Source organism: Ammospiza caudacuta, chromosome 2 (assembly GCF_027887145.1).
Source record: "Ammospiza caudacuta isolate bAmmCau1 chromosome 2, bAmmCau1.pri, whole genome shotgun sequence".
Lineage (NCBI taxonomy): Eukaryota > Metazoa > Chordata > Aves > Passeriformes > Passerellidae > Ammospiza > Ammospiza caudacuta.
The window spans coordinates 50,320,661-50,338,289 of NC_080594.1; positions in this window are offsets into that span (position 1 = coordinate 50,320,661).

A 17,629-nucleotide genomic window follows, 5' to 3' on the forward strand; every position below is an offset into this window, starting at 1 on the left:
ACCACCAGTGCAGTACTCTGGATAACTCCACTCAGGTAGACCTCTGTTGCCTTTGAGTCTGCTTAAGTGAAGCACCATGCAGAGCTTCAAGTTAAACCAATGTTATTAAAAAATATAACTGAGTTACCATCTGCCCACTCTTTCACTAAATTTGATACTTGGCAAAATCCAAGATTTTATAAAAATAATAAGACGTGTTTAAATGAACTTCAATACCACAACACATATCTTTCTAATACAATTTCATGTAGAATATTTACAATCCAGATTTTATTCAAAGCCAATACAGTATAAACTAAAGCCAATCTATTTTTGCTCAAATACATAGTAAAAAACAGTACTAATGACAAAAAGAAAACCCAAAAATCAGATTCTAAACAATGAAATCAATATTTGTTATCTATATATCTTTGTAGTCAACAGCTTTCATTGATGTCAGTGTAAATTTTAAAAATGGCCTGATTGGCACCATCACTGAGTTACAAAAGGAAACCTAATTTCACACATTAAAAAGGGATTATTTTTTAGCTTGATATTTGGTCTAGAGCCTACTCAGAATGCTGGGGGAAAATTGGTTTGGAGTTGGCTGCTGGCGCTCTACTACCAAGTGATTCAAACTCTTCCGAATGTTTCAGCATGAGCTGTTATTCAGTACAAAGGGCGCTTCACATTATACCATCAGCAGGAATGTTCCTGGACAGGGGCACTAGAAAGAAAAAGACAGAGAAGCCATCTCTGGGAGAGCCAGGGAATGGTTCTGTGCCAGGGCGTATCTTCTCCCTTCCTCGATGGCACATTGTATCTCTGGGACACTGGAAGACATGAGAAGGAGATTTTGAAGGAAAAATCTTGCAGGCAGAGTGCCTTGTGCTAGTTAGGACGTACTTTATGGACACAGAACTCTGCAGCTCTAAGTGAGAGTCTTGTGAAAGTGGAAGAGTTAGAGGAAGGAAAAAGTGTGTCAGGATTCCATGTAAATAACTGCAGAGCTTTAGCTGAGGGATGAGCATGTCAAACTAGATTCTCTGTTTACTGTGCACATTTTCAATTGGCTCTTACCTAACTTTTAATTATAATGTGTATGAAAGTAGCACATGAAGCCCTGGGGAACAATTAGGGACCCATCCCTCTCCATTAGAGACTGTACATCCACAGAGCAAGAGAAATCTGTCTCCAGCAGCTTTCAGTGAATAAACACATAAAACTAAAACCGACCAGAATACCAAAGGCCTGAGTCTGCAGTAACTGTAAGAATACAGAAACAGACACTGGAATTGAAACCAAAGATCTGCCTAGCCAGCCTTTAGATTTTTAGGATAGGCTTTGCTGGACACTTTGGAAAAAGTAAAGATGTGGGCAAGTTTACCATAGTTTTTTCACACATTCCAAAGCCAAAGTGTCTTTGTATTTGGCAATATTGGATGGACCTTCTGACTTTGTTTATTTCATAATGCCATTGACATTTGTGGGTGCTACAGCGTCTGTGTAGTAACAAGTTCTGTAATTGAATTACAGGACTGAATAATAAAGTACTCAGCCTTGAATATTTTCTTGTCTGCATACCTGGTAATTTCATTGGACACTAAATCATGTTTGTCTATTCCACCTCCACATGACATTCGTAACTCCATACATTACTGTCACTCCCTCACTCTGTTTATTCATTTCCAGCCTAAAGAGAAAAATGAATTGAATGCATTTTTCTCATAGAGACACTTCTCTATCTTGATGCACATCTAATGACACAGAGGTCTGGAGCTAAAGGGACATTCAGTGGGCCATTTCTTCAGTAAGGTGAGAGGTTATTTGCTCTCTCCTGATTATCCCAAACTATTCCAAGAGCAGTGGCCAAGCCTGAAATTGCTGGGTTTTGTTGCCCCCACTGGGACACCCTACTCCTTTTAATTTGTTATTGAAAGACGTTTAATTGGTGTCAATGACATAATTATTGTCTGATCCATCAGGTAATAAATCCAGATTATACTTACCTCTCTATCATGAAAACTGACCATTTATTCATAACTCTTTAATTCCTTAATCAGTTATTTAACCACTTTGGTCCTTAAAGAGCTTCTGGTAGGAAAGGAAAATATCAAGTGACTTTTTGAAAAGTATGTTTAACTAATCAAATAATTCTTTTTCATGCAGTCATTGACTCCAGTGCCATGCTATATTTATGAAGTCTGATTTCCCACTATAAATCCACCACAGCACTTTTCTCCTATACTGAATTTACTTGTCTGTCCACCAAAGGCACACCAGAGTGCAGGGGCAAAAAATAAAATTCTGTTTAAGAAGATCATAAAAAACAGTTATCTATATAAAAAACAAACATGTATGACAATTCAAATGAGAGGAAACAAGCCATATGTTAACTGGGAAGCTGTTAATGTGAGCTCAGTAACAACACACATCAGACTATGGTTTTGTTCCTCTTCCTACTGCTGACCTGGTAGAGGAGCTAAAATAAGCCATTTTGCAACTTTGTGTTTCCCTCCCACTTCTTTCGGAAACTTTTTTAGAGGTTAGGATTCTTTCTTGTGCAATGCCTTTCTGCTGTCATGCTATGATGTTTAACTCAAGGCCATGAGCTTCAACAGACTGAGCAGAAAGTCTCCTGTTCATGTATATCCAAAAGTAGGTCCATGAGCCATGCTGTCATATTGCTGAAGGGAGAGAGACCCAGTGAGAAAAAAGGATTTGGTGAGGTGTAGACTTGTGCTTTTTGACAGACTGACTTGCCTGTGGCCATAGAGGAAGTTTGTAGCAGCTATAGAGGGGAATCCAGACAGCTTCCACCGCTCAGCTGAGTTCCTTGCCTGCAAGGTCTTATTCCTTCCCTGCACAGCATGTGCAAGAGGGAGCCTGTGTGTCAAAACATCTCTATTCTGCAACCAGACATCTGGTGTAATGTTCTTAGAAGGTTAATAATGCCACTACCAGCAGAATTAAGTAAATGACAGTATATATGTTAGAAAGATGACTGTGACCCTATGGAGAATTAATATGTCAAAGCACATTTATTTCATATCAGCTGAACTATAATCAACAGAAATGTTAACTCTAATTTGAACAAGTTATTTCTATAACTTTGGAAAAGGTTTTTATCCTGTTTGTTCTATCACTTTTTCCACTGTCAGTGGTAGAAAAGGGTCTCTGGAAAAAAATTTCAGTCAGAAAACCATTAGGAATTCTAAACTCCTTTAAAAAGAAATAAACAAAAAAAAAAAAAAAAAAAAAAGTATGTAATTTCCTAAAACCTGATAACATTTTAAATGTATTAAGTATTATCAGGCACTGGCCCCTGGGATATGACTATGGTTTGTTCCAGCTCAAGGACCAAGTCTGGGGTATACAATTGTTTATTACAAAAGTGTTAAAGTAGGCACTAGGCACAAGAAGCTTGTATATAGAATTGCCAAAACTGTGCAACTGAATGGCTTGGGATTGTTAATTGATAAGCAGATAAGTAATGGACTAATGATCAAGATGTCTGCAGGCCATCAAAGAACTACCAGAAGTTTACACAAGATACCTTTAGTGTGGCTTATCTCATCCATTAAAGTGTAAGTACGATAAGGGCAACAGACCAGAAAACATATTAGAGTTCGGGTGCATAGTTAGTACATGGACAAAAATGTACCACTAAAAATATACAACACACATATGTCATCAGGTAAATGATGATCTGCCTAAATTATTTACAGAGAAGAAATCTGTCTCATTGTTTTCCAGATGTCCCTGGCAACAATTTGATCAGCAAAAGAAAGTTGTCTTTGCTACTTACAGACTGAATAAAAGAACCTGAGTGGTTGCATCAGTCCCCAGACTACTACAAATTCTGAGACAGGATACAAGCATAAAAGATTCTGGTAGCAAATTATTGCCCATCCCTAGTGCAGAACCCCTTTGCTGGAAATGCTGAAGTTCCTGGAGTAGCCTGAACCATCCTCCAAAACTACAAAGACTGGGAATGAAAATCCAGTCATTATAGTTTCAACTTTACTGTCCTTACCAGATAATCGATACCTGGAAATGGAGAATTGAGGTGATTATCTGCAAGAGCTGCTATGGCTTTTGCTCAAAGGCGTGCACAGTGTCCTCTGTGTTAGCAACAGATAGGAAATGTGTAGGTGGGAAAGCCTTTATTGCTGGGTAATAAGATAGTGACTGCTGTCAAAGAGTTCACTGCCCAGATATTCGGATAAACAGAGCAACATGCAAACCATGTTAAATCTTATTTTTAATTTCCTACTCATTTCTCGGCCCAGTCTGACCCAAATTTTCTTCCATTCTGCTTCACCCTTTCCATGCTGTTCTTTGCTAATGTATACTGGGCCATCTCTCCAGGCCTCATTTACACCCCCAGCTAATTTGCCTTGTGTCTCATCCTTCTCCCTGTTTTTCTGCCTGTTTCTTCCATCTTCTCATTTTTCTTTCCTGCACACATTTTTCAGCATCAGCATGATGTTGGAAGGATCTCATCTTCACTTTTCTTATAAGCCAGAAAAACTCCTCTCTGCCAGCTCAATTCACTTTTTATCCTTATCAGAAACATTTCCTATCTTGTGCCCCTTGCCATTCCTGCAGTGGTTGCATAACTACTCTTACTAGAGACAAGAAGACAGGGCTTGACTTAAAGATGATGTCCTAAATACAGCTGCACCAAACGTGGATACATGTGCTATTTTCATCCCCACTGTGCAGCTCAGCTGGCAGTGACAGTCTCACAAGGCATAAACATAAATACACTCTCAACATTAAAGATTCTCTGATACTCTCTGCTGCTGTTACATTTGCTCTCACCAGCTGTGCATAGCAGTTATCTCTAGTATCTAGTATCTAGTATCTCCTGTACTATGCAATTCCACATACATCAGTACCTTTCCCAGCTCTCACTCCAGGGCACAAAATCTCACATGTACCTCTGCTGTGATGAAGTATAATCACATGCCGGGGCTTAGAAGTTTCAGGCAGGGCAAGATACAATAAAGACAAAACTCATATGGCTTACAGTTGGGCCAAATTAGTTTTGGAAGACCTCACTCTGCAGTCTTGCACAAAGAAAGTCACTGAGCTGGTGAAAGAATTCCTGTCACAGAACCTAACTCTGTGAAGACATTCCTGGTACAAGACAGTGAAACTATTTAGTACATCTGCTGGATGTGAGAGACATGCCCTTCTTCCCTCCACCAGTAGACGTTTTGTACTGTTGTTTCCCAGAGCTTGTTTAAGTCATCAGTACAGACATATGATGTCTGTATTGTTCTACCAACCACTGTGTTCTTTGTCTTCATTACAAGAGGCAAGCTTAAGAAAGAAATTTGATAGAAAGGTTTATTACAATCCTACAGAGACAGAGAGCAGAATTCCCAAACCTGCTTAAGCCATTCCCTGTATGATTTAAATCAGACTGATCTATCTTGTTCTTGGTTTTGTAATTCTTCAAGGAGCATGGTAAGAATGTTGAGAGCATTTTGGCAGCCTGTAGCCTGCTCTGAATCAGGCTGGGAATTTCTCCTGCTGTTGCCCACTATTGTAACTTTCCCAGAAATTTTCACACCTCTATTTCTTTGCAAAGGCAAACCAGCTGCACTACAACTCTGCACTCTGCCGTCAGCTGGTAAGAATACCCTGTTTGTCCTTATGTCAATACACAGTTCTTGAAACCTCCTTGTCATGATAATAAAGCAATATATTCAAGACCAACAAGTCAGCCTTGAAAACTTGCAAGCAAAGCTGTGAGTTTGGCATGTGAACTGGTCTGTGAGAATGCTGAACTGCCTAAGCAAAAGCCAGCCCTGCAGCATCACAGTTCCTGCTGCTTCCACCTGCAGGACAGACAAAGAATCCTTCAGACGCTCCTGTTGCTGTAAAGAAACGACATCCTGGGTTTCTTGGACCTCACTGTAGGACAGAAATACAAAGACGTCTGCCGAGTGATTTCCGTGCCTGTTGGAGGCATTGAATACAGCACCACATCTCTCAATTCATTTACTCTTTTATCAGACCACAGCTTCCCTTCAAGTGAACTCCAAAAAATTACTGTTTCAAATGCAAGGTTCTGAACATATTTAATCTATCTAAAATATAAACTTTCTTTAACTGATGAGTTATTACTTGCTTAGGAAACATCCCCTGCACCTCCATAGAAATATATTTAGTTATAACCCTACAGCTTAAAAAGCAAGCACTAGCTGCAGGATTTTTAGGTATTGGTTAGGTTGTCAATTTGTTTATATGAGAATTTATTGATTCAAAAATCCTGTAATCTGAAAAAGCCTCAAAAACCTTGGATTACCCAGTAGCTTCCCAGTAATTTAGATCTCTGTGTAATGCTGTAATTTTGCAGTGTGAGAAACACCGTTTCTGTTTCTAACTGATCTGCATCAAATTAATTTTTAAAGTTGTTGAATTATGCTAACAAGATCACAATAATTAAAAGAGCTTCAGGGGGAAGTGGATAGAGTTGGGAGTTAGAACTGCCATCCCTGTGAGAGAAAAGATTTGTGCTTCCTCTTGAGTTACTCTAAGCTAGCAATACAAATCCTCAGAGCTCACATTAATGCAAGCCTGACTGACAACCTACCATTCAGAGCAACCATCTCAGATTTCTGCAATTAGCATGTGCTCTAAAATTTCTGATTCTTTAGGCTTGGTCTCTAATTTACATTTTGAAAAGGCTCTTAAGAATGAAGATGCCAAGACTGAGCAAATTCACTGCTCTTGAGACACATTCTGCATATCTGCAAGCTCAGTAAAAATGTGTTTCTGTTAAAATCAACAGGATAAGTATCATGGGAAAAAAAAATGATTCTTCTTACCAAACTGGGAGTACTGAAGGCTTTAATGGAGAAACTCTGGAAAGACACAAAAGAAACTAGTCAATGTACTGCAATGGGGACAGTGTATTAAATAATGCAGAAAGTTGCAGGCAGCACTTGCTAATCCCTGAAAATCTCTTCATGGCCTTAATAGCAGCTTTTTATATGGAAAACTGTATATTCAAGAGGTCTACATACAACTTAATAGCAGAAAAAAGAGAAAGCAGGGATACATTAGACATATCATCCCATCTGCTCCTAGTGACTGATTTTTCTCTTTGTCAAGGATTGCTTTAGAAGACCCAAAAAATCCGATTACTTATTACTTATCCAGAGAGATTATTTCACATTTTAAGAACGTTTTCCTGAAGAATAGGAGGCTTGAAAATCAATGAGATACAATCTGTAAGCATGAGTGCCTGAATAGGTCCCATATTAGAATGCTGGAGCCAGCACACCATGGGTAAAACAATATTGCCGAGATCAGTTACTGCCATTTTCATCATGGATTAGGCAAATGTCACACACCTGAAGTTTCAGAAATTGTGTTCTAGTTTGTATCTAAGATACAATTTGTTTTATGTCAGGTTCTCAACAAATAAAGACATTTTTTCTAGGCCATTTATAATAATGATATCTTCATTGTGCGAGTTTAGGTCATTAACTCTACTATTTTAAACTATCCATTTATGCCGGATGACTTGGGGATTTTGGGTGCTTTTTAAAAAATGAATGAAAAAAATAATGGCCCATTTAAGTGCATTTTTGCAAAAAAATGATATTACCTATTTTCTTACTTCTAACTCAAAAAAGCCATCAAGAATTTAACTATGTCTGAGTGAAAAATATTTGATAGTGTGTAGATGTTCACTATTCTGACATTTGCTTTGCTGTATCTGATAATAAATTAAAAAGCTGGCATTTATTATTAGTCTAGATGAATGCATTAACAGAATAGCATTTTCCCCATTCTGAAAATAATGTAAAATATTTACTTTTATTGCTTTCTTCTTCCTCCTCTCCTTTGCAAGAAGCTTACATTTTAACTCTCTGACTGTAGCACCTTCAAAACTGCACAGCATGCACAGTACCAGAAAGTGAAGGGGCCTGATTTTGGTCAAAGCCAGCTCCCACTTTCAGCACACCAAGTGGAAACAGCAGAGGAATAATGCCTGATAAGCACTGTGGATGAAGATGTCCAGGCTTGGGAGGGGGGCTGGAGAGCTTAGTTGCAGGAATGCAAGCTGAGTCTCACCAGCTGCCCTGCAGACAGAGAGCCTTGTCCCATTCCATTCACTGGTACAGATGTTGCCATCAGACCAATAAACCGCGAGTTATGAACAGCACCTCTCAGCTAAATTTACACTTGTGCTAACTAAAGAACCATAGCAGGATTTTTATCTCCAGGCTTTAACTCAGCGCTATGCTAATTAACGTTGATTTTTATCCCACATAGTGAAAATTAAGAAAATAACTTAAGAATATTGATTATGCCTTGGAGCTTTAATTAAGAAGGCATGAAAATCATCTGATACATCTAAATACAGCTTCTGCAGTTCAGGGAAAGTCTCAGTGAGTACAGTATAGGATCTTAGCTAGTCTCCCACTTTATTTTTGCAGTTTTAATAATTTTGACATTAACACCACATTACCATTAAGGACTATACAAACCTTACATATGGTTTAGAATTATAAATACAGAATATCTTAATCAGAAATTATAATTTCACTCTAATTGCTGAATCTTCTTTAGGTTAAAGCTATCACATAGATCACTGAACATTAAAACTGATGAACAGTTTTTATTCTTTTGTGTCACTATAGTTAATTTCTAGTAAAGGGACAATAGCAGAGCTGTTCTTCACTCCCTATCTATGGCTCCCTGCCTGTGACCCAGCGGCCCAGCTTATCTGTGCCAGTCACAGGCAGACTGGATTGAAACAGACACCAATAAACAGTGGAACCAGCAAAGCCAAGGGAGGGCAGAAGGAGGAAGAGAGAAAGCAATGGTTGGTTTCTATCAAGTCACTCATGAGTTTGAATAATTAAGGCTAACTCACCACAAGCCAAACTTGATGCTCTCTGCACTGCAACCTCCCAGCTGCCATATCAGGTCTACACACAAGCTACTTTCTGGTGTTTAAGAAAAAATAAAGCCACTGAAACAAGACTCAGAGAGCAAAAGTGTGGTCTCAGTAATTTCAGTTGGCATACACCATTTTTTTGAACCAATGATGCTTTGTATTCGTAATACAACCTTCCTGTAGTTTGCAATGGTCCGAGGATATAAACGAGACTGTGTATAAATGCAACTGATTGCCAAAGCTGAAAAAAACTTAGGAACTCTCAAGCACATAAGCCTTTTGTCAGTTCTAAATCTCCAAGCAAAACCAAGACCATGAATCATTGCACTGACTTTAGTGTAATTGAATTGCTACAGTTGGTAGCAAGGGAACCGAAGAGAACTTTAGCAGAAACACAGTGATGATATTTTATGCTCTGTGGGAACAGAAATCAGTAATTACTGCTTACAGAACAGTGAGTTCTTAGAAGAGGATATTGGATTAGTTTTTCTACTGAGTCCATGAGTTTTACTATACACTAAAGTTGTGAATTTTAGTTCCCCAGCTAATTTCTCAAGGCATTTTTCATACCTCTCTTAAGTTTGAGAGATCAAACTGTCTTTTCTTATATATATATTTCCATACATTTCACTGAAGATTTCTGGGGTTTTTTTATCATTTAGCTATGTGAATTAATTCTGCTGCTTATTTCTTGTTTCATTTAATTTATACAATCTTAATTTGGCACTCTGGAAAAGGTATATCATCATGTCCTGAAACAGAAGATCCATACATCCAGGGCTGGGAAGAGAGCTGATGGGAAGATCTGTTGCAAGGCATAGTCATCTTCCAAGGGAGTGTTGGCTAACAGTAAGATGGGATGTCATCCTGTACATAATATTATCTAATGATCTTGGGTTCAGGTCTCTTATTGCAGTGAGGAGGTATTTTTTTTTATACTCAGCATACCTTATAACCTGCCAATGAGCTGAAAGAATTAGAGTTACTGTAGCAGTACTAATCTATTTCCACAGTAATTCTGAAGCTGATCTGACAGGCACTAGAACTAAGCAAGCATGCACTTGCTTTATTAGACTTTAAAGAAGTTGAATTTAACACTCTTGTGAGCTTTTCTGATATGAAAAGTATTTTAGTCACAAGAAGGGAGATAGAAAAGTGCTAACAAATTTAAAGGATGCCATTTAAAATGTACCAACTTGTATTTATCTGTGGTGTACAAGGTGCATGAGCTGTGGAAAGAGCACCACGGCCCTTCTTAGTACATTCTTTTTTATAAAATCAAAATTCCTAGAGGCAAGTGATTGTGACACTCCACATTATGCCCTATGGGTTTCTTCATTAACAACAGGTGTGGTGTGTCTAGATAATGCTGCATGCTCCCATTCCTGCAATGGATTTTTCTTTTGCAAGCATGATCTGCTTTGCCACGTTGCAGAGTGGGCAAGAGGGGGCAGCCACAAATGAACTCCGGTCACATCCACTCACATCAAACTGCTCCCATGACCTTGACTGACCCCAATGGGCTCTGCAAGCAAGAGAACACTTATGTAACAAGCTGAGCAGGCATTCCCCCACCAATAATGTGTTAAATAAATCACCAAGTGCTTTGCAGCACTAGGCATATTTTCCAAGCTAAGATATAGCTAGATGCAGCTTTTAAAAGACAAGCAGTTTTCCTGAATGTCCTATGACACGGCATGCCCAGCTCCTCCCTGGAGAAGGATGAGCAATGTGCAGCCTTTTCCCCAAGCCTCCCACCCTGGAGATCTGTCAGGTCCCTTCCTGAGGTCAGGGTAGGGAGGATGCAGCTCACAGCTTTGAAGGAGTGGGGTCAGCAGGCAGCAGGCTCCCTGCTCCCACCCCTATCACCCTGACCCTCTGTGCCAGTGGTGTGCAGGCTCTGGAGAGGAGCTCAACACTCCTCTCTCATCCCTGTGCCTGTGTGAGGCATGACATTGGGCAGAAAATGTGCCAAAATAGTATTTGCATAAAATTTTTAGAAACCAAAAGCTTTGAATAAGGTATGTATTAATCTAAATGAATTTTGTTCAACCAATTGTAAACCAGTGTATCTTAAGCCCATTACTGCCAGTTTTGTATTTCAAATTAGCCAGGATGCTAGAGACTGGATGAGAAACTTCTAGTGCTGGAGCACACCTCTGTGGTATGCAATATAGCAGCTGTAGGTGCTACAAAACCTCCATTCAGGGCAACACCTGAGGATTATACAAAAATTAAGTGCATAAATGCAATCCAGAAGTGTGTGCATGAACTAGCACCACTCAGTGGGGCTCATGGCACTGAAAATTCTTCTGGAGCAGCAGGGGGGCAAACAAAATGTGTTGTACTGCTCAGGTATAAACTTGATGGTTTGGAGATGATCAGTACATGTGTCTTTGTTTTCTTTCACAATATGTGCTTCTATCAGCACATATTAGTCTGTGTTAGGTTTAAAATCCTTGAGGAAAGGACAATCAGATTTTAGTCAGGTAAGAATGAACATTATTTCTCTGAATTTCCCTCTTTTTTTCCCCCTTTAAAAATATTTATAAAATATTTTTTTTTCTAAAGGTACTTTTAATTAAGATTACTTATAAATCTGCTTCTATCTCTGTAATAAACTGACAAAATATCTTTCAGTTACTTGTTTTTGAAACTTCAGCACTAAAACAATACAACTTTTTTCCCTGAATTTTCAATACAGATTTAAAAGGTAAAAAACACAGCTGAACACACAATCTCTAAATTGTTTATGATCTGCCCCAAAGGCTTAAATCTTCCTATCTAAACAGTTGAGACCAAAGGAGTTGTCTCGAGGCAAATGAAAATAATAATTTGTTTTTCAAGTACTTATGGGGAAAAAAATCTTCCATTTGTCTCTAGTTAGTATACTTTGTAGTCACTGCCCAAGATAAACCAGGAGAATTCAAAGAAAATTATCACAATTTTATTTGCAAGAAAAATCTCCAGTGCAATTGTTTTTGTCCACTTGGCAATTTCTAAATTACTTTTATATAATGCATGAGAGTGTAAGAAAGAAAAACATTGCAATGTTAGACTCTAAGACAGTGAGTGAAAATGTCACCTGATTTTCACCCTCTCTGCAATCAGAAGAAAAAAGCCACCCTTAAGTTTCCCCTCCTCCTTTGAAATTCAGGAAAGGCATCAACATCTACCCCACAAATGCCAAGATATGTAATATTTACACAGAAGAACTTCTAATGACACCTGAAGGGAAATGGAAACTGAAGTTTTCATTGCCTTATCAAATAATTACTGCAAAATATAATTTTCCAGCCAAATGAAAAGAGGTAGAAGGCAGTAAAAACTCAGAATTATTCTCTGCATTTGCAGAAACCAGTAGCAAAACTTCCATTGATTCAAGTAGTCATGATTTCACTAGGAAAGAAAGGAATGTAGAGTTGGGGGAGGAGCTTTCGCCTTTTGAATTTTTGCTAGATAATTAGTTAAGCTTCAATAATTTTCAATACAGGTCAAAATTGCTTCAAAGTGCTACACTCACGTGATCAGTGTCTTTTGCAGATAGTGCAGCACCACAGGGAATAGCCAACATAATTATGTGGCACAGTTTGGATCGAATTAATAGTTCTGAGAGTTCAGGTTAAGAGAGATTAGATTTCCAAATTTTCTAGATCAGGAGTCTAGAAATGCCTCTTTTTGTCTTAGCCTTTTGTAAAACAAAATAATGACCCATAAAATTATTTTTGCTCATAGAGGGCTGCATGCTTCCCAGCACTGCTTGGAGTTAAGTGTTCTCTGACTAACACTGCTCTGAGACATTTCAATTTGAGTAGCAAAGGCCAGAGGAGCTCTCACATGAACATCCTTTACCCTACAGAAGTTTCCTCCACTTGGCTGCAGCCGCTGCAGTGGCACAAACAACACTTTTGCCACAGGCAAGAGCAATGAAGCTGGCAGCTAGAACTGATGTCTGTGATACTGCCTATCGTGGGAGGTTTTTCCAGGGCTTCAGTGTTTGCCAGCTGGTCAGCTGCTGGGGCAGAGAGCTCCCACGCAGGAGGCCTGTCCTCAGCTGAAATTTTTGGTGGGAAGTTTTAATCAAAACAGTTCATTTTTTTCATTTTTTTCTTTTTTTTAAGAATCTCTAGTAGCTCTTTTTCTGAGACACAGATATGAAATTCAGGGTTGGTGGATTGTCTGGCCCCAGGCGTAGGATTTTGTGATTGTACAGAAGTGAGGACACCCTTTCCTGTATTCTTACAACTCATTTTTATTGAAGAACTGGGAAAAGCTGGATTTGAGCATAGAGTGATGAGAAAACAAGGAGTTACAGGAACAAAATAAAATAACTGGGTGAAGGTGGCAGAGAGATTTAAACACCCAAAGAATAAAAGGACCTATTTGCCAGAATGGAAAGACTTAAGAAGGGAAAAAAAAAAAAAAAAGGAGAAAAGCCCAAGGTGAAAACATCTGTAACAACCAGAAAGCTCCAAATTATAGGACTTGGAACTGATACTAGATTTCCCTACCAGTAGTACAATGGTTTTAGACATTATTAAGCATCCCATATTTTAAAAGCTGTTCAACAAGGAGTAGCAACATATTACCAGTATCATTTACTCCATAAACTCTGCATATGGAGGTCTGTGCACATGTTTTCAGAATCAAAGTTTAAATCACAAAGAAAACTCAATAGAATTTCACTACATCTCTGAAGAATAAACTAACAAAAAAAAACATAGCAAAGAGATACTTTTTAAAAGCTGATATATGAGGAATCAAATAGTAACCATGCAACCTGGTTCTGGCACAGCAGATTCCTGAGGTGTACTGCTGCTTGAGCATTGAATTGTCTTCACAGTGGAAGGGAAGCCCAAGCCCAGCCTCTGGGATGATTCCTTTCTACCACACTAACATCACTGACACAACTCCTCAGTCTTCTTTTCCTGAACTGAAGACTTTTATCTGTGTATTTTACCAAAGAAACTAGGGAACTTTCTGTAAGGCTTTTTTCTTTCTTTTCTTCCTATTATGTATTTAAGGCTATTAGTTCAAATTTTAAACACCACTTAAAGTCTCAAAGATTCTCTGATTTCCTCCCAGATATTATCCATTCCCATCTGCCCTTTGAGGTACCTTGTTTTCCTAGCAGCCTACATTTTTATTGATGAAATCACTGTGTCACTGGCACATCTGCTGACAAATATATACCATATGCTTCTCTTTCTCCCCAAGCAAAACAGTTACCTGAGTTTGAGCTGTGAAGTTACATAGCGCAGTATAATTTCATGAGTCTTTTGCATCAGGAAAATGTTGTTTATGACTGCTTTCCTTACAGAATCTAGTAATTATCATAATAGGCCTGTTTCTATCAGTAAATTAAATCCAGTGAAAACATACAGTACATGCATGACTAGAGAGCTCTTAATTAATTTTCAGATCATTAAACCCCTTTCAGCTGATGATTAACCCAATTTTGGGATTCATACGGACAGTGTAACAAAATATGCCAGAAGGTAACAAAAACATTATGAATATTCATTCTTAAATTGTTCACCACAGATCGCTACAGAGGCCAGGAGACATCCCACACTGTCAGTCATGGGGACTTGTATTATCAAGCTTGATGAAAAGATACCTTTTAGACAATACTAAAACCAACCTTTTATAGGGGAAAAAAATTTTGGTATTATTCATACCAGTTTCTAGTTTCTTATATGGAAGCTTTTTTATGTTAAATGTGTACTTTTTTTTCTAAGTTTATTAAATCTAATTTGGTTCTGATGCCAACCAGCACAGTGTAATTAGTGAGTATAATTTTAATATACAGACATTGTAACAGATGGTACACTCAGGATCTCTACTTTGAACTAGCAGAAACTATTTAATTAAAGTGTGATTTCATTCAAAACAACCCAGCTCTGGCATAATAAATCTTATTCTTGAATGGGAAGTTGATGAATAGGACACATGTACGTCACCAATAGTATTTCAACATCTTTATAGCAATTTGTCTTAAAATCTTATATCTGAAGCAAACTAAAAATTAATATTTCACCAAGATACACATTTTCTCCATAAGATAAGAAAAACATGAAAATATATTCAGTTCTATTCAGGATCCACAATACAGGCTAATGAAATTCAGTCCAATAATAGGGTCACTAATGCAAGCAACCTCCTTTCCTGCAGCCTCTGTGTCTACTCAAAGCACAGTTCTGTCATCTCTGAACAAGGCACATAAATAGAGTAGAGAAAATATGAGAATAAGACCAATAAAGTCAGGTTTCAGTTGCCTCTGAAATAATTTTTACAATTCCCACTGTGCCTTTTTAATATTTTTTTTTTAATTAACAGCACTGAAACAAAGCAGCACTAAAATCATTGAAGTTCTCATGGAATTCTCCTCCTAAGGAGGGATAAATTTCCTGATCTGATAGCCTGAAAGCATCACTCCAGACCTAAACTAATTTCAAATTAGTGAGGAAATTACTGCTTTTTCCAGGGAAAAACAATGAGGCACAAGTTCTCTACAGCACAACAAAGTTACTGTAAAAGGCAGCAAAAGCAGAACTCAAGTGCAGATCTTGCAGTTCTATTGAAGCAAGGTATACCAACATTCTCCCCCCTAAAAAAGAGCAGTTTGGTTAATTAGTTAATAGGAAAGCTCTGCTAATGTATAATGGGTATTGCTTTTCACAAGAAGCCTTGTCTAAGTCAATACCAGGTAGCTAAGAAGCTGGATGTACAGGATTTCCTTTGACCAGAAACAATGTGTTTGACATATGAGATCTTCCTAGGGGATGTCCATGTGATTTCAACTTCCCTAACTTCTCTAAATGAATGGGGAAAAAAAAAAAAAAAAAAAATCACAACCCATCAAAACCACTCTCAAAAGGAACTCCAGGCTATTATTAGTACCATGTTTAATTGCTGTCAAAGCAATACTTCAGCAACTGTTGAGTAGCAGCATACAACCAACTGTAATTTGGCAATTAGAGAGACATGGTTATCCAAGAGTTAATCAGCTATCCTGATGTGGCTATGCTGCTCTTTTCCACAGAGAAGTGCTCCTTCCCAGCACATTGCCAGGTAGTGTGGGAAAGCTCCCTCTTTGTTTCCATCAAACTCTTCTCTTCTGACAAGTGGAGGATAGTTCCAGTATTTCTAATTTGAGCATTGAATTGTCTTCACCTTATTTGAACCTGATTTTCTTTTTGTTTCAACATTATTTTCACTGCTCGCTTCCTCTGAGGATCAATTTGACTAGGAAGATCCATATGCCCATATGCCAGGGTTTAACAGCTAAATGGAGTGGGAAAATCTTCAATTAGCTGAAAGTGATTTCAGCTGGGCAGGCTAAGAAATGTCTATAGACTGAAAAGCTGCAAAAGCTAATCTATCAGTCATTATATTTTCTAATTATTAAATTTGAGCTGAACATCAAATATTTTGTACCATTAATTAAAAAATAAAACCAAACAACCAACCAAAAAAACAAAAACCACCAAAACCATGAGTAATAAAGGCAATTATTCAAATATTGAAATTGTTTTGGATAATAGATGCCCCAGTCTTGTAGACAATGGTAATGCATCACTGCACTAAATCATACAAACTGTCCAGCTTCAAATAACTGCTTGCATTTTGGGTGTATTTAAAGAAACACTCTTATTCTCAGTGATCACTTACAAGCAGTTTCACAAGCAGCCTTTGCAAACTTACCTTGGCATTATTGGAAAAATTGGAGAGAACAGAGAAGGAAATTTTTTAAAATACATTTAGATGAACAATTAACTGATAGCCTTTTCCAAAACACCAACAATCCTCCTCAGTATGGTTTATCATTATTTCTACTGCAGTAGTGTTTAGAGCTTTAGTCACGGCACAGATCCCTTTGTGCTAGATGCTGTACAGGAATAAAAAGAGAATGCTTGTCTTGAAGATCTTACAGCCAAGCATGTGGTTATTTGCTAGACAATGCATTTTAGACCATAATTGCCTCATTTGTTTCAACCCTGATCATCTCTCATCTTTCTTAATGGAATCAAGGCATTGACATCACAGTTGCTGGGTACAGAGTGTGGATTTATATGTGACCATATGCACAGTTATAATGAGAGGGCTGCAGTTATTGTTGAATTCCCTATTTAGAAAGCATATTATTTCTTTGTCTTTGATATACTAAGCAGTATCTGCTTTTCTCTGAAAATATTTAATAGACAAAGCTAATTCAGCTTTGCTGGCCATGAGCTTCTGTGCATTAAGCCATCTGTTTTTATGTGGGAACGGGAGAGAAAAGAAAGCAGGTCAGTTGTCAGAAGATAGAAGTTAAATAAAACTCAGTTTGATTAAGTAGAATGACAAAATATAAGCTAATTGAGAAAAAAGTAAATTAAAATCATTACCTACTGTCACTTCTGAAACATTATGGCTTATCATTTATGCACACCATATCTGTGCAAGAGCACCCTCAATCCCTGCCTGCAAAAGCTGCACGTTGTAATTTTTATTATTGCCTCAGGGGTTTGCTAAAACTCGTCCTTGACAGAGCAGCAGAATTTCAACAAAATTACGTCTAATCACATTTCTTAACCTCAGTCAAAGATTAATTTGTCCTGTTCTGTTTATCATTGCAGAAGATACAAATTTCATCTCTTAATTGTTCTTTCTTTTGTTCTCTCTACTGATTCTAGAAGCAAATGACATTCTTTTCTTAAACAGATTTGAAATCCTTTG